The 18,727-nt window shown below is 36.5% G+C and overlaps 1 protein-coding gene across 3 annotated transcripts in view; it reads left to right on the forward strand.

The window, feature by feature from the left end:
* The window catches only part of pkib.L (protein kinase (cAMP-dependent, catalytic) inhibitor beta L homeolog), an 82,239-nt gene that overhangs the window by 33,294 nt on the left and 30,218 nt on the right, over window positions 1–18,727 (forward strand). The window contains exon 1 of one of the 3 annotated variants that reach the window (XM_041562851.1): window positions 12,914–12,938. The exons of the other annotated variants lie outside the window; for them this stretch is intronic. The gene's annotated coding sequence lies outside the window, so the exon portion shown is untranslated. Of the gene's footprint in view, window positions 1–12,913; window positions 12,939–18,727 lie in introns of those variants that run through there. 3 annotated transcript variants of the gene reach the window in all.

Here is an 18,727-nt window from a genome sequence, read left to right on the forward strand (position 1 = left end):
ACAACTGCTAAACTGTATTTACCTCCAGTTAGCAAATACGTTACCCATTCTATTAACAATGTTGAGAATGAAATATGGGACACCTATGTTACAACAATTTTTAAAATCTCAATTTTATGTTAATACTGTGGAAATGTTGAGACCATGGTGGACTACCCTAAGAGCTACCAGGGCAGGTTTCTCCGGCCCATAGTTTCCAGGGGGCCCAGCACAGAGGAAAGTATGTGAAGCTGGGGGTGCGGTGTTGAAGGAGCTGGGCAGGATGGGAAGGAAGTATGTGGAGTTTGTTTCATCAATTGTTGTAACTCCCAATTATATAGAACTGTGAGGTGATTTCTAATACCCTTATCTTTGCTAGTTGTTTGTGAGAGGTATAAAGTTTAAATAACTATACAATGTAATTTATTTGTTCTCCATTTATCACTGGATGATAAAGGCATATGTTATTTTGCACCATATTACTTAAAGGGATACTGTCATGGGAAAAAACATTTTTTTCAAAATGAATCAGTTAATAGTGCTGCTCCAGCAGAATTCTGCACTGAAATCCATTTCTCAAAAGAGCAAACAGATTTTTTTATATTCAATTTTGAAATCTGACATGGGGCTAGACATTTTGTCAATTTCACAGCTGCCCTTGGTCATGTGACTTGTGCTCTGATAAACTTCAATCACTCTTTACTGCTGTACTGCAAGTTGGAGTGATATCACCCCTCCCTTTCCCCCCCAGCAGCCAAACAAAAGAACAATGGGAAGGTAGCCAGATAGCAGCTCCCTAACACAAGATAACAGTTGCCTGATAGATCTAAGAACAGCACTCAATAGTAAAAACCCATGTCTCACTGAGACACATTCAGTTACATTGAGAAGGAAAAACAGCAGCCTGCCAGAAAGCATTTCTCTCCTAAAGTGCAGGCACAAGTCACATGACCAGGGGCAGCTGGGAAATTGACAAAATGTCTAGCCCCATGTCAGATTTCAAAATTGAATATAAAAAAATCTGTTTGCTCTTTTGAGAAATGGATTTCAGTGCAGAATTCTGCTGGAGTAGCACTATTAACTGACTCACTTTGAAAATTTTTTTTTTTCCAATGACAGTATCCCTTTAAATTGAAGTATGGGAGTATGTTTGTCATTAGCACTCAGTGTCGGACTGGCCCACCAGGATACCAGGAAAAGTCCCAATGGGCCCAGGTGTCAGTGAGCCCTCATACTGCTAGACATTTGGCCTATTTCATGGCCACTCCCTACTTCAAAAAGAGCAAAGTGGCTAAATAGAGGGAATAATAGATTATAGTATGTAAAGAAAAGAGACTAGGAGAATATAAATTGATTGAGAAGAGGAAGAATAATAACAGTGAGAGTGTGCCCCTGGTCTAAGATTACTTGTTGGGCCCCTGGTCAAAGGTTTTTGGGTGGGCCCCTGGTGTCCCAGTCCGACACTGTTAGCACTGGAGGGAAAATATGATGGGATTGGTGTTGCCGAGTGGACATGACTGGGCAGTTAATATCAGTGGCTATACTTTGTTTCAGAGGGACAGAGGCAATATAAAATAAGGAGGGGCATGTCTGATTGTTAGGCAGGATTTAAAAACTAATATAAAGGAGGGAATGAGGGGGCTGAAGCCTTATGGATGGAGCTCTTCACTGATTATAAAGAATCCAACAAATTAATTGTAGGAGTATGCTATAGACCCCCTAATGTAAGTAAGGAGGAGGAGGCTAAGCTCCTGATGCAATTTGAAAAGTCTGCTAGTTTGGGGAAAGTAATGATGATGGGGGATTTTAATTACCAGATATTGACTGGAGCAGAAGTACTGTCAGGACTGTTAATGGGAACAGGTTTATAAACTTGTTACATGACAATAGTATGGCACAGGTAGATGAGGAGCCAACCAGAAAAATGCTATACTGGGTCTAGTGATCTTTAATAACTAATAAAAATGTATAGCAAATGTAATTGAAGCCCTGTGTAATAATAACCATAATGTGATCTCTTTTAATGTTTGGCGAAAAAAAACAAATATACACTGGGGCAACAAAAACCCTTAATTTCAGAAAAGCTAATTGTAGTGCCTTGAGGGCTACCCTTCAGAGCATAGATTGGTGCATTATGTTTATGCTAAAACGCAGAACAGAAATGGTTGTCATTTAAAATTATATTAAATTGTTACTGTTGTCAATTTTTCCCCCCTTGAGTAGTAAAGGTGGAAGCACCAGAAACCACCCTACATCAGCACAAGGCCTGGTTGGCCGAAGCACCTTAGGCAACCGACGACTACTGTATGTCACCCCTCCTCGTGTATGAGCAAACAAGTGCACATGGCCTCTTTTTCTGATTTTCTCAGACTCCAAAAAGGGATTGCAATCTTAGCCTGGTAATTACAGGCCAGGAAGTTTGTCATCTGTGGTGGACAATTTGTATTGCTTTTTTTAGATGAGGTAAGTTAGATGCTGGATAGCAGTAGAGCAGTAGATGTGATCTATTTGGATTTTGCCAAAGCTTTTATACAGTACCCCACAAATGACTACTTTGTAACTAAGGTCTGTTGGGCTGAATGTAGTTGTTTGATGGATAGGAAAATGGCTACAGGATCGGGTACAGAAGGTGGTTATTAGCATTACATCTCTACTTGGAGTAAGATTCTTAGTGAGGTCCTTCATAATGAACAAAGACCTTGGAGTCCTTGTAGATAATAAACTTGGCTGTAGCGAGCAATTCCAATCAGCACCGTCAAGAGCACAGTTTAAGACAACAAGGTCTTGAGTTGTATTAAAAGGGGCAAGGTCCCATCTATAATATGTCGTACAGTTTTGGTTTCCAGTGCTCAAACAGGACATTATTGATTTAGAGAGAGTACAGAGAGGGACATCTAAGCTGGAAAAAAGTATGGAAAATCTTAGCTATGAGGAAAGACTGGTCAAATTGAGGTTGTTCACACTGGAGAAGAGGCGTTTAAGGGGTGATATGAAAACTATGTACAAAAATATAAAAGGGGATTGTACAATAACTCTCTAATGCTTTATTTACCAGTAGGTCCTTCCAGCTGACAAAAGGGCACCTATTCCGATTAGAAGAAAGGAGGTTCCATCTAAATATTCGGTAAGGATATATTAGATAGCTTTAAGAAGGGGTTGGATAGCTTTTTAGCAAGTTAGGGAATACAGGGTTATGGAAGATAGTACAAGCTGATCCATGAACTGGTCCAATTGCCCCTCTGAGGCTAATTGTAGGAGCTTTAATTTTTTCCTCTGTTAGGCAGGTTAAATATAGAACGTAATGGACATGTGTCTTTTTTCAGCCAAACTTTCAATGTTACTTTGAGTGGCCCAGAATGTTTAGTTTCTTTCTATCTGCATCCATACAAGGGTATATTTGGCATATTTACATTATATTGTTTTCAGTTGTATGTTATATACAACTGTGTGTAGTGTGTGTAAAAAGGCGCTAAGTGTGTATACTACTGCCAGATGCTGTAACTCCTATGTTTATTGCCTGAAGAAGCGGGTCTGAGCCCGTGAAACGCGTTGCACTGATTGGAGTTCGTTAATAAATTTTGACTGCTTAATTACAGTCGTTGTGTGTCTGCTTGGAGGAGGTAAGTCCATTACTGCCTCCTCTGATTACCAAGTTTTGGTTTTTAAACTCGTTTATATCCTTTTATTCTTTTGGCACCTCTGTTCTTTTTATACAATACTAAGTCCACCCTGGGTGGAGGGTTGATACCCCTTTTTCTATCTACAGAGAGCGACTTCTTAATCCTGAGTGGGGTCAGGACAATCTCCCCACCTGCCTTTACAGTGGTTGCCTATTGGTAACCTTGGTTTGTGAGTATATGTTATCTACTCTTATTTCATTATCCCTTACCAATACATATTACACTATTGGGGCTCTTGGTGTTCCTTTTGTTTATTTGTGTGTAGTGTGTGTTTAACTCTATGGGAATTCTGATATTTTGTGTAATTGTATATGTATGTTTATATATAGTTGATTGCAAAAGGTTACATACAGTACAGTATTTTTTTTGTAAGTGAAAAAACAACAAATTTGCTGAAACTGAAATGGGATGGCTCCTACAAAGAAAATAAACATTTAAAGTAACTTTTTGTATGTTATAGAATGGCCAATTCTAAGCAACTCTTTAATTGGTTTTGAATATTTATTTTTTATAGTTTAATAAATATTTCAAAGGTGAACCACCTCTTTAATATTCCTCAAAAGCCACCTGAGACAGCAGCACTATTGCCACCCCCCCTCCTGCTCCCAGCTTTCAACTTTTAGGAGATTACTTTCAACTTTTAGGGAGTTATTTACTACTCCGAATGCAAACATTATGAAAAATTCATGATTTTCTCTTTATAAAATAGGACTTTTAAAAAAAAAATCACAAATTTTTCGGAATTTATTAAACCCCAAGGATGGAAAAGTCTGAATCTAAAAATCCGGCATCTCAGACCTGTCGAGGTTGCATATAAGTCAATGGGAGAAATCCCAATGATTTTTTGATGTGCGCTGGGTTTTGTGCAATACCCCAAAGTTTTCGGCTGAAAATTCTGGAAAAATCAAATGAAAAAAACGTATAAAAAACCCGTAAATCTGATTTTTTTCCCGCAAATTTTCAGGAAAATGTAATAATAAATAAGTGTAAAAAACCTGAGCGGATTTGATTGGCGTTTGTAGCAGAAAATATTGAGATAAATTCGGACTTCGATAAATAACACCCTAAGCGTCATAGCGGGTAAAGGGCATGTTTGATATATATACAGCACTGCAGAATATGTTGCCACTTTATAAATAGTTGTTAATAGTAATAATAATAATAATAATAATTAGAGCACCACATGAATTAGTTGAATGTCAATGTAGTTTAAAATAATAGATCTGGTTGCTCTGTGGCTAGCTAGTCAAATTCTCTATGTATTTTCAGTTAGTAAAGTTTATAAAAATTATATGAATTCAATAATCTAAGATGTGATTTGTAAAATTATGGGCAGATTGCAAATGCAAGGTTATAAATATCCCATCTTAAAAGTCAATTGCTAATTATGTTGATTTGAAGAGCATAATTATTTTAACCGTGCTCTTTACTGTAATGCAATTGGCTCCATTTTCTTAAACTTCCAACATAACTGTACATACATAACAGTAAAAGACTTAACAAATGTAACCTATATAATAACCAGTCATTAAAGATAGGGGCATATTTATCAAGTCCTCATACTATATACTTAGGGGCATATTTATCAAGTGTCGAATTTCTAATTGAAAAAACTTTGAATTCCAAATTCAAAAAGACCAACCGAAATTGAATCAAAGTTTTTTGTGGGTTGAATAGGTCTGTTTTCAGTCTAATAGGTCCGTATTCAGCCGAATTCAAATTGTTTGAATCGAAAGATTAACGCATTCGATCAAATTTGATTCAAAGTTTTTCCCAGAAAAACTTAGATTTTTCAAAGTCCACCAATTGACTCCAAATAGGTTCTAGGAGGTCCCCCATAGGCTAAAACAACAATTCGGCAGGTTTTAGATGGCAAATGGTCGAAGAGACAGTACATGATAAATTTCAATAATCAAATTTTCTAATTTTTTGCAAATATTTTGGACTATTCCGAAGTACACAAAAATAGCTCGAAATTCAAATTTTTTCAATTTGAAAAATCACCTTGACCTTTGATAAATCTGCCCCTAAGCTGTGGGCATCAATTTTGTCCCAAAGTGTTCAGAACTATTGTTTCAGATTTATTTAGTTGCAGTGCAGAAAAAGATTGCAAGAATCCTTAACCAGTGTTCAATTTGCACCAGGGGCTAGGGTGTTGGAGCCAGTGTAGCTGCTTAGCACTAACAATAATTTAGGGGGTGGTTACATAGGATTGTTCTGCATCCAATGAAGATTCATTATTTTTTAGTTGGTACTGTTTTATTACAGAAAACACTGAAATTATTTTTATAACATTTTAATTATTTCATAAATATGGAGTCTATGGGAGATGGCCTTCCCATAATTCAGAGCTTTCTGGATAACGGATCCCATACCTGTCAAACAATTTATTGTCTATTGTTATAGGACTTACTACCCAGGGAGCCAAACAATAATTTAACAATAATAAAAGCTATGCTGGGTAGAGAAATGGCTGTTGAGGAGTGGCGATGCCATTAGAAGAAGGGGCCCCTCTGTGAGTCTCTGGTCATTTTTCCCTAGGAGCGGACTGATATCATTCGTTGGACGTACTGCTCGTCCAGCGTCAGGGACAAAACTGACCTGTCTTCCAATGGCGGATAAGTATTAGCACAATTTGAAATGATCTGATTTGGATTGCTCTTGGTCACTGAACTATAGCTCACACGCAGAATAAATCTGTGCAATTAGTGATATGAAAATTTTATTGATCTGATACCGGATTATCTTGGATACCAGCACATGTTTTTTAGGGCAGAACTCCACAAAGCAATGCAGTGGGCTGTGTTGCGCTGCGGGGAAACGCCACATCACCTATACAAACTACATGCATCCGACTGTCGGATGCTAACGCCACACACTGCATCTTCATCCAACAGTTGGATGCATGTAGTTTGTAGCTGCGATGTTTCTATAGCTTACATTATATTCGGCGCCTCCGACTGGTCACCTGCATTTCCTCTCAGCGAGTCAAATTGGATCACATGGCGCCATAGAGTTCTGACCTTAATGGGAGACTGCTTTTGGGTCCAGAGACATTTTTATTCACAATACATAAGCCATATTTCATATGTCAAACACCTAATATAGATTGAGCTATATAAATCAAACCTTTACAAGCAATTTGAATACAGGCAATACATTAACTTTTTGACATTCCAACAATTATGTATAATATCTAGTATTGAGTGATAAAATCTACTACATAGTACTACATCAACTTTGGTGGTTGATATAGTTCAACACCAGCTATAGAGATCACTTATAGGTAATGTGATACAAATGGGCGATGGAGCAAATATTGCTGTTTAAGAGAATATAATTTCATGGTGGATGTTCTTTAATGGCATTATAACTTTGAGATGTAATACTTTGTGTAATAATAGGGAGGGTCATCTTCTCTTATTGGTGTCATAAGGTTTTACTATGGTTTTAATGTATACATTTGTTGGCATGTTAGATAAATAAATATTGCCATTTTATGCATGTTTATGATTATTGATCTATTACTGTATATAATTGTTTGTGTCCCAGGCTATTAAGTCCAATATTGGTTTATGATTGATACACCCTGGACTTTTGGCCAATTTAATTATTATTGATCACTCGTTTTTTAAATATTAGTAGGAAAACAATTTATTGAGCAGATCCCTGTAATGTGTATCTGTATTTTACAGTATATCTAAAATTTATTTTACTGCTTTATTGAACATCTCTTACCATAATGGTCAATATATTTAGCTCCTGTATTGGATAGATCAGGTACAGGTATATGATCTATTATCTTTCTGTAATATGGATCATCATACCATTAAAGGGATACTGTCACGGGAAAACATGTTTTTTTTCAAAACATATCAGTGAATAGTGCTGCTCTAGCAGACTTCTGGACTGAAATCTGTTTTTTCAAAAGAGCAAAATTATATTTAATTTTGAAATCTGACATGGGGCTAGACATATTGCCAGTTTCCCAGGTGCTTCCAGTCATGGGACTTGTGCTCTGATAAACTTCAGTCACTCTTTATTGCTGCAGTAAAGTTGGAGAGATATCACCCCCTCCTTTACTCCCCAGAAGTCCATCAGCAGAACAATGGGAAAGTAGCCAGATAGCAGCTCCCTGGTAGATTTTAGAACAGCACTCAATAGTAAAAATCCATGTCCCACTGCGACACCTTCGATCACATTGAGTAGGAGAAACAATAGCCTGTCAAAAAGCAGTTCCATTGTGCATCACTGGCTCTTTCTGAAAGCACAGGCAAAATGACCTGAGATGGCTGCCTACACACCAATATTATACTGTAACTAAAACAAATTTTACACGGTACAGTGAATTATTTGCAGTTTAAACAGTGTAATTTAGAAATAATAACGACACCATAAAGTGTGCTAGAAATCATTTAAATATACTGTATTCTTATATGTCTTTGTCAATAGAAAAAAAATAAGAAGATAATAGATAAAGGAAGAAAAAAATATAAGTAGCCAATTTATGTTCAATTTTAAACACTGTAATTTAGATGTCCATTAATGCATAAATGAATGCAACTACTACAGTATGTTCATGCATTAATAACTGTATTATAGAAAATGTAAAAAAGACAAAACCCTGAAATTTTCTCAGATGGAGCCATAATAAAAATTGGAAATAGCTAATTCTAATGTTAATTCCAATAAGTATAGCTACAGCAAAGTTTTAACAAACCATATAAGCTAATTTTATAAGCTAAAATGTGCTGCTAAGACTGATGGCACACGTGGTGTTTTTTTTCCAAAGGAGAAGCACAGAAACCACTGCCGCCACATCCAAGTTAAAGTTCGTACAATATTTTGCAGCAGAGGACAAAAACATCTAGTTTTGAAACTCCCTTCCTCAGGAATTACACTAAGACATTTTTGCAATGTTGAGCTTGACATCGATTCATTATATATTGCTAATGGTACAGCAAAAAATAAACTTGGTTATGACTCACTATTGTTTAAACTGTACAGTTTCTTAAGCCTGGAGGAGAAGAAGGAGGAGATAAATAGTAGTCACATCAGCTATGGTCTCTCACATATTTGGTTGCCACAGTTCTTTATTTTTATTTATTCTTTATTCATAACAAGCAAAGTTTAAAAATCTCCTGGTATAGTCATGCAAGCCTTTTTTGTTCTTTCCTTTGTAGTACAGATCCATGTGAAGCTGAAAAAAAATCAGGAATAGCTGAAAATTGAGAGAGTAGGTTCTACCAATAATAACTTCAAAAGCACTTTAATGAGTTAAAAAGAAAGTACCTGTAGAAAGGCAGTTTTTACAAATATCTTTTTCACAGAAAATAGGGGTTGCACTACTATTTTTGACAAGTACATTATTAACATACCTATGCAAAATGCACATTTAATAAAACTGTTAAAAACATTTTCATTTGTTACCCAGCAATAGTTTTTCATATATTAATTTGCAATTTTGTGTGACTACTTATGTATCAAAATGGGGAAATAAGTTTAGCACTTTAACTTCCCTAAAACATGTGGGAGAATGAAGTGGTTTCCTCTTTATGCTGTTTGTTCTAAACGGAAGCTATTCTGATCAATTAAGCTCTAAATAGATCAGTAATTGTGTTTGTATCTGAGTCTTTGTTAAACTATTCTACAGAGAACTACAATTTTGTTAAATTCTGAAAAGATTGTAGGGTCAGGTAGATAATGTTATTTTAAATTACTTTAGGGGAGTTCCTAAACAGTGGTCCCTGTTAACATAAAATATATTGACTTAAAGGGGTTGTTCACCTCTATATTAACATATGGGGGCAGATTTATCATGGGTCGAATTTCGAATTGAAAAAAAAAATCGAAATTCCAATTCAAAAAGACCAACAGAAATTAAGTGAAAGTTTTCTTTTGGTCGAATGGCCATTATTCGGCCGAATTTGAATCTTTCGAAATGAAGGAATAGCATTCAATCGAATTCAATTCAAAGTTTTTCCCAAAAAAAACTTAGATTTTTCAAAATCCACCCATTGACTCCAAATAGGAGGTCCCCCATAGGCTAAAGCAGCTATTCAGCAGATTTTAGATGGCGAATGGTTGTAAAATTTTTAAAGAGACTGTACATGATAAATTTCGATATTTGAATTTTCTAATTTTTTGAAAATTCAAATCTAATTTGGACTATTCTCTAGTCGAAGTACACTAAAATTGCTCGAAATTCAATTTTTTTCAATTCGGAAATTTACCTTGACCTTTGATTAATCTGCCCCTTAGTATGACGTAGAGAGTGGTATTCTGATACAGTTTGACAATGATTTTTGGTTTACGGCAATGACCTTTGGTTTATGAAGGCTGTTTATACAATAATAGCACAGGAACTGTACAACTAGACTGTTGAATACAGCAATTTAATCCATACCAATTGTAACAGCTGCATTTAAAGTTTATGAAAAATGAAAAAATAAAGTTTGAAAAAACTTAGGTTTTTGGTTGTACAGCAAGAACTACAAAAAGAAAAAATTAAGGCCCACTTGTGAACTTCTATGTTTTTTCTTCTTCTGTTCATTGTAGGACAGTTTACATTTGAAGGAAAGTAAATATGTGTAAATTCTAAGTGTGTCAGTTTGTAGATATGGTTTAAAAGAGGATAACTAATTGGTTGTATGGGCAGTAGATTAGTAATGAGGGCAATGTCTGTCACTCTGCCAAAACTATAAGAAGAAAAGATTTATGAAGAATATGATTACATAGTTACATAGTTACATAGTTAAATTGGGTTGAAAAAAGACAAAGTCCATCAAAGTCCATCAAAGGTGCGTCCTTCTTGACGCACCTTTTACCACAATATAACGTTAGTGACATGGATGAAGCCTGGGAGCATGTGAGGCTTGCATAAATAGTTTGAGAAGGTATTCATAGTCAGTTTGATATGAAAAGACTAATTTTGTAGTTTATCAACTCAAAAATTCCATGAAGGATTTTTTTAATATTTAATATAGTTAAATATAGTTAAAAACTGTACTGCAGCATGTATATTAATACATATTGGAATATTGTTTTTGGAAAGAACTTAAATTTAATATACTTACTTATATTCGGGAAAAAATATTAGTTTTGTTTCATTAATCCAATAAATTAAAATGATTATATGTTTAATTACATTTAAACATTTAAAATTTAAAATGAATGTATCGACTAATTGAAGCAGAAAAAAAAAATCACACCTATAAATTAATCTCAACACTTAACTGTGTTTATTTTCCACAACAATTAATTGAAGAGAAAAATCAATCATGATACAGTGTGATTTAGTTGCATTTATCTGCCCAGTAACACAGTTAGGGGCTGATTTACTAAGCCACGATTTTTGTGGGTCGGGCTTTTTGTCTCCAAAAACCTCAAAAAAGTAGCGAAAGAAAATCAAACATTTTAATAGGATTTATTATGTGACAAAACTGTGACAATTCTGAATCTGAAAATACTCCAGCTAAAACCTGTCCAAATCATTTAGAAGTCAATGGCAGATGTCCCTTCTACAACTGGAAGATCTTTCTTTGCTTTGTGGTTTTTGTGGTTTTCACGTGTTTTTTTTATACTGGCTTTTGTGTTACAAAAAGTCATAGTTGTGGTTTTCATAATTTTTCTGTGACATTTATCATTCATGTTCTTTCAGTTCGCATCTTTTGATAAATGACTGACATTTATTGTTTCAATAAGCTCTAATACCATTAAAATTTGACCTTTAATTAATGGGCCTCTTAGAGTATCTGTCAGGTTCAGTTTGCAATAACCAGTTGCCCTGAGTGTACCACCAATATTAGCCATTAGTGGTCACCTCGAAAGCAAGTACACTGTGCAAAGTGCAATCTCAGATGCAAATCTACAAATTCCTTTAATTTTAATGCATATTTAACTTCATATTGCCAATGTAATTGTAGCTGCAACCCCCTCCCCCCCCAAGTTACAGCCACTGCAGTTGCACAAATAAATCTGCACAAATATCAGGTGCAAGTTGTTTGTAACACTTTCAGAGTGGTGGTTTGCATCACTTTCTGAGTGTATGTTCAAAATATAATTTGCATTCAATTCACTAGACATGAGGCCGGTGTACCTATGGACGCGAGCTTCTGTGGGAATCCTGGAGCTACTGACATGTCCAGGGTGGCAGTAGCTCCAGGATATGTGTCAATAAAGGAATTTTCAGTCTTTAAAATAATCACCTGAACATTGCAGGGCTCTATAAAAATAAATCTAATTTAACACCTTTTACTTCATAACCACGTTATCAAAATTTTAAATCATTGCTAAGTGATGAGCGGATTTATTTTGCGAATGCGCAGTGAATTCCCGCGATTCGCCGCCGGCAAATAAATTCACAAAACTGTCGCAAAAATTCAAAAACTAGACGCTGGCTGCATTTTGTGAATTTTTCGCCATTTCGCAAATTTCGCGGAAATTCTAAATTTTTCGGCAAATCGAAACGCCCCAAATTCGCCCATCACTATTGCTTAATCAATCACTGCATTGTTCACTATTATAGTGCTTGGATAGCAATGAACTTGAATATTTTATATATTTGACCTTTAATAAAGCATTGGGCTGGCACTGGCAGTTACATAGTATTTCTTCTTTGAAATGAGACATTTATACCAGATGGATTAATAAGGTTTTCTTCACATGTACAATGTGGTTGTTGGATTAACAGTTAACTTTATGAGACTTCATATGACATCAAAGCAAATTTATTGTAAGAGTGTCTTTACATTTTTGTATGATAAATACATCTTCATTGGAACTGAAAAAATACAACTTTAAAAAAACAAAAAACAAATACAGCTTGAATACTACAACCGGTGTACCTGGAATTTGATGAGATATGGACAGTAAATCAGATTCTTGCAGAAGACAGATCATGTTCTGATTTTAAATGAGCTTTTCCATTCAGCAGAAAATGTTGTGATTACTTTTGTCAAACATATTTGATTTATACTCCTTACATATTTACAGTTCTCATGGGAAAGAGTCTAAAAGATTATCAGTATTTTTTTCAAAAAAGAGGAAGGTTGCAGATCGGCACCTGAACACTAACCTGTGGCAACCGATTAAATTTTTATTTGTTCTATCCACTGGATGAAAAGCACTGTTCACTAATTGGTTGGTAAGGAGCCAACGTTGATGGGTTAGATTAAATATAAAAGTTGATCTTTATTAAGGTTTAAATGTTCATAAAAGACAATGTGACTCTCTCTCTCTCTCTGGCTGTAGGTTTGGAACAAGGGTTTTTCTCTACTGGTGAGTCTACTCATATCTACATATGGGGATATTATTTCCTATTAATACAGGTGCAAATTTGCCTTTTGTTGCTAAATGGGTCCCAGTGTGTCATATGACAAATGTGGTGGGCAAATTATTTGAAGGCTTGTTAAAGGAGAAGGAAAGGTTAAAACTAAGTGAGCTTTATCAGAAAGGTCTATATAAGAACACCAGTAAACATGCAAAGTAATGCTGCTCTGAGTCCTCTGTCAAAAGAAATAGCATTTCTTTCCTTCTATTGTGTGCACATGGGCTTCTGTATCAGACTTCCTGTTTTAAGCATAAACCGCCAGGGCTAGGGCTTGAGCATGCTCAGTTTACTCCTCTCCCCCTCTGTGCTGTAATCTGAGCTCAGAGCTATGAGCAAGCAGAGAGAGGCAGGAAGTGATGTCACACCAAGCTAATATGTTAGCTGCAATCCTAAACAAAAAGAGAGAATTTTATTCTGGTATGGTAAAGCGTTCTGCAAAATAAATGTCTTATAGCTTGCACTATTGTGGCTAATCTATTGGCAATAAACTGCTTCGGTAGCTTTCCTTCTCCTTTAAGGAATCACATTCAAAATTTTGTCCTAGTGAATGGCATTATCAGCAGCAATCAGGATAGTTCATGTCAGACAAATTTGATTGATTTTTATGATGAAGTAAGTAAGATGCTGGTCAGTGGGGGAGAAGTAGATGTGATCTATTTGGATTTTGCCAAATCGTTTGATACAGTGCCCCACAAACGACTGCTTTCTAAACTATGGTCTGTTGGGCTTAATAAAGTTGTTTGCATATGGATAGGAAACTGGCTATAGGATCAGGTACAGAGAGTGGTTGTTAATGGTACATTGTCTACTTGGAGTAAGGTTCTTATTGGGGTCCCTCAGGGTTAGGTATTGGGTCCACGTTTATTTAACTTGTTTATTAATGACATAGGGGAGGGTGTTGTAAGTAATGTATCAGTGTTTGCAGATGACACAAAACTATTCAGCCCAATTAATTGCATCCAGGATGCAGCATCCTTGCAACAGAATCTTGACAAACTGGCAATCTGGGCAGCTAAGTGGCAAATTAGATTCAATGTTGATAAATGTAAGGCCATGCACCTGGGATGTAAAAATATACAAACAACTTATACCCTTAATGGGACTGTACTAGGCAAATCCATAATGAAATGAAAAAAAGGACCTTGGAGTCCTTGTAGATAATAAACTTGGCTGTAGCAAGCAATGCCAGTCAGCAGCATCAAGGAAAAATAAGGTAAAATAATTATGTATAAATATATAAGGGGATCATTTAATTATCTCTCTAATGCTTTATTTACCAGTAGGTCTTTTCAGCTGACACAAGGCCACCCATTCCGATTAGAAAGGAGGCTCCGTCTAAATATTCGGAAGGGTTTACAGTAAGAGCTGTGAAGATGTGAAATTCTCTCCCTGAAATCATTTGTACAGGCTGCTACATTAGATAGCTTTAGGAAAGGGCTGGATGGCTTTTAAGCAAGTGAGGGAATACAGGGTTATGGAATATAGCTCATAGTACAAGTTAATCCAGGGACTAGTCCGATTGCCATTTTGGAGTCAGGAAGGAATTTTTCCCCCTCTATATTACTATGTTATTAATACAGATTGGTTTTGTTAAAACATAAGTTTAACCATTAAACCTACTCCCACTAGTCCTTTTATATGTAGTTCATAGATTTTGGTCTTCCAGTTATCTATCCCAGTTATTTTACTTTGTAAACTGCCTTCCACTGAGGGAAATTAAAACCAGAAGAAAATGCATTTCTGTGATATCAATATACCACATCTTTCTGTAACCTCAACATCCTTAATCTGTGAGACAGGCTGAAAAATGGAAAACATTGATTTAATTTGGGTGTAGTCATGGATGAGGGGATAGACAAGATATCAAGCAGATAACTATATATTGTACGTAGATAGATGTGTTTATCTATCCTTAAAGGGATACTGTCATGGGAAAAAAATTTTTTTTCAAAATGAATCAGTTAATAGTGCTGCTCCAGCAGAATTCTGCACTGAAATCCATTTCTCAAAAGAGCAAACAGATTTTTTTATATTCAATTTTGAAATCTGACATGGGGCTAGACATTTTGTCAATTTCCCAGCTGCCCCATGTCATGTGACTTGTGCTCTGATAAACTTCAATCACTCTTTACTGCTGTACTGCAAGTTGGAGTGATTATCACCCCCTCCATTTTCCCCCCAGCAGCCAAACAAAAGAACAATGGGAAGGTAACCAGATAACAGCTCCCTAACACAAGATAACAGCTGCCTGGTAGATCTAAGAACAACACTCAATCGTAAAAACCCATGTCCCACTGAGACTCCTTCAGTTACATTGAGAAGGAGAAACAGCAGCCTGCCAAAAAGCATTACTCTCCTGAAGTGCAGGCACAAGTCACATGACATGGGGCAGCTGGGAAATTGACAAAATGTCTAGCCCCGTGTCAGATTTAAAAATTGAATATAAAAAAATCTGTTTGCTCTTTTGAGAAATGGATTTCAGTGCAGAATTCTGCTGGAGCAGCACTATTAACTGATTCATTTTGAAAAAAAAATTTTTTCCCATGACAGTATCCCTTTAACATTATTTCTATAAGTGTGTGTGTGTGTATATAGAGATGCCAGTGACTGTATAAACACCAGTTCATGTATAGTTTATCCAAGTAGAGACTCACACACACAAGTCATTTATCAGTTTATCCAAAACACAGCCCGTAAATGTCAGCAAACTCCAAACTTATCCATGGGTGTTTAAAAGCTGAACTGTGCTGTATTATTGGATAATTCTTGCTTTCTTCACCTTTTGCATTGTCACACTCTTTTCTCTAAACTGTAAAGATTTATTTCCTTAACATTAAAATGATTTCACAAGATCATTGTTGACATCAAATCATTAAAAAAATAACTATTAATAATTGCTGGCTTGTTTTGCCTGAAAAGAAGTATTACACTAATAAGGTGCTTGCCTCTGGCTGTCAGATCAGATGAAAGAGCTGGTCCAAATAATTTCTAATGGAAAATGCTTTGCCTCATGCTTCAAATTGCTGCCTTGATCTCATTCATAGCATAAAGGAATCGCTAGTGCAAGAATTATCTTAGGACAAAGTTCATTATACTCTACGGGCAAATAATTTATACGCCCTCATTATCCAGTAATAAAGGTACAAGTTATATAAAACACCACTGAAACAATAACAGTGCTATAGGCAGAAGTATCAAGAATACCAATTATACATTCATCCCAAATCTCCCCATAACTGGTCCACATTTTGGGAACTACTGACTTAGGTTTACTGACTTAGAGAGACAAAGGAAACAGAGCAATTAGGTTATGTAGGAGCATGAGTTATGCTGGAATTAGCTAAATTTGATCAGGTCAGTGCAAAAATGCAAATCCAAGGATATAGGATCCTGCTTCTGAGAGATCATTTCAGGAGATAAGAATATTTAATGTTCATGTAAAACATATATTTAGCACACATCCTATTCATTAAATTAATCTAAAACAAGTGGGTAGACTGCCCCTTTAAGAAATCAAACCCAAAGCAAGAGAAGTGAGAAGTGTTTTGGTCTTGCACGCCAAAGTTCCTTGGCAGAGAAATGCTGACAAAATGCTTTAGGAAACTGAGGCTGAAGAAATCATTCTTTGAACCACTGAATCTATGGGCCATGCTTTGCAAATGTGTCTTGAAGTGTGCATGGGGTGGTAGTTCAGCTCTTTGCTGAAACACTGGTCACAGGGTATTGTTGCATGGAGTGCAGCCAGTGCCTCCATCTTGCTTCTGGACTTGTGATCCTCTCTGTAATTTCTCTTTCTGGGTTGCGCAGATGCGCAATAGAGCTGAAAATTTGGCTTTCAGTTTAAAAGTCCATATTAAGCTTTACTGAGCATGTACAAAGTAGCAAAAGTTGACAGGGAATGAAAAGAAGATTGTGGCACTCCCTGCAATCGTACCCTGGGCCAGTGTTGTTTTCATCCCAGCTGGGCATTGGCCAGAGGTCTTTATTATTAAAGTTTATTATTAAAGCAGCCCCTCCCTGAGAGAGATTCAACTTTTATTTGTCCATTAATTTCCATAGGCCTTTATTTTCTTGCTTGCTAATAATATGATCTTTCTTTGAACTATCAAATGTATGTGCCAGCTTGGAAATGGGCAAATGTTGAAAAAGCGCTTTAGAAAAATGAGCATGTATGTGGGGAAAAAGCCTTAAGTAATCCCTTTAGGCTAGTGCCAGACCAAGCAGGGGCACACCTGCCATGAGGTGAAAACCTTGCTTAGGCGGCACTGCCCTGCAAGTTACCAGTGGTGGAAAAAAAGCCACTCCTAGTAATTTTAAGTCTAATTTCCTGATAATAAACAGAAATGTGTGCACAGAAACACAAGATTTTGCATTTTGGGAAGACATCTCTGCAGCGTCTGCCTGCACCTGAGTGAAGGCAATGTTTCCGGTTGCAGGCAGAGCAGCAGCAAAGAATAGCGGAGGAGCGGATTCACCACAGACCAAGTTTCACTTGGTCTGGCACTAGCCTTAGGGTCTTAAATTTGTGATAGTCGCAAAGATAGTCGAACAAATCTTTGTTTTGTATGATTTTCGGTAGGGATGCACCGAATCCACTATTTTGGAATCGGCCGAACCCCTGAATCCTTTGTGAAAGATTCTGAACGGAATCCTAATTTGCATATGCAAATTAGGGGTGGGAAGGGGAAATTTTTTTTACTTCCTTGTTTTGTGAAGAAAAGTCACACGATTTCTCTTCCTACCCCTAATTTGCATATGCAAATTAGGATTTGGATTCGCTTCGGCCGGGCAGATGGATCTGGCCGAATCCAAATCCTGCTGAAAAAGGCTGAATCCTGGCTGAAAAAGGCCGAATCCAGAACCGAATCCTGGATTCGGTGCATCCCTAATTTTTGGACCATGTATGGATGGTCCCAACATTTTTCACGCCATGGCAATAAGTCATTTAGTTGGTTGGATAGGTTTGAAGATATCTGTCGGCTAACGATAATGTCTATGCATGTATTGCCTATCTGACTAGGTTACTGTAACTACTAATTATCAGATATAACTTTTATGCGAATGCGGTCTTTGAATTATTGGCCAGAACATCATTTGATATGTTCTTTTTAATACTTTATTTAATCTGAATGGTTAGTGGTACAGTAGGTCGGGAGATTGCAACGGACGAGCATTTGTTGGACATGAGCATATATCTGCACATCTAGGGCCAGCTTTACTTTCTCACCTGCCCCCAGCTTTTGCATGTGTATTTTTACTAAAAGAAAAGATTTTAAACCCACTGCCAATAAAATACTACCTTAAAAAGAGACGGTAAACCCAGCATCTGGATTCGAAGGTGATATTATTAGCAGTTGTGGTGTTTATACAAATGGTCTGTAGATGTCACTGTGCCCAGACTTATACTGTGCATATCTGACAGCTAAAAAGTGACAGTTACTGTTGTGTAATGGCTGCATGAATCTGCTAATAAAGCGCTGTTATATTCTACTCATCCTCAGCTACCCAAAACATAACAGATTGACGACGAGTATGTCTCTTCTACCTCTGCAGCAGCCTGCAGCTTTTCTTCCAAACCCTGGTGATCCTAACATACCTTTTATTGCTTGGATTCATATGTTTGAAAATTACATTATTGCTGCTGACCAAGGGGAGATTTCTGCTGCTAGAAAGCGTGCTTTACTTATTCACTGCCTGGGAGCAGAGGGACAGTGTATATTCTATACAGTAACATTAC

Source organism: Xenopus laevis, chromosome 5L, assembly GCF_017654675.1.
Source record: "Xenopus laevis strain J_2021 chromosome 5L, Xenopus_laevis_v10.1, whole genome shotgun sequence".
In the NCBI taxonomy this organism is placed as follows: domain Eukaryota; kingdom Metazoa; phylum Chordata; class Amphibia; order Anura; family Pipidae; genus Xenopus; species Xenopus laevis.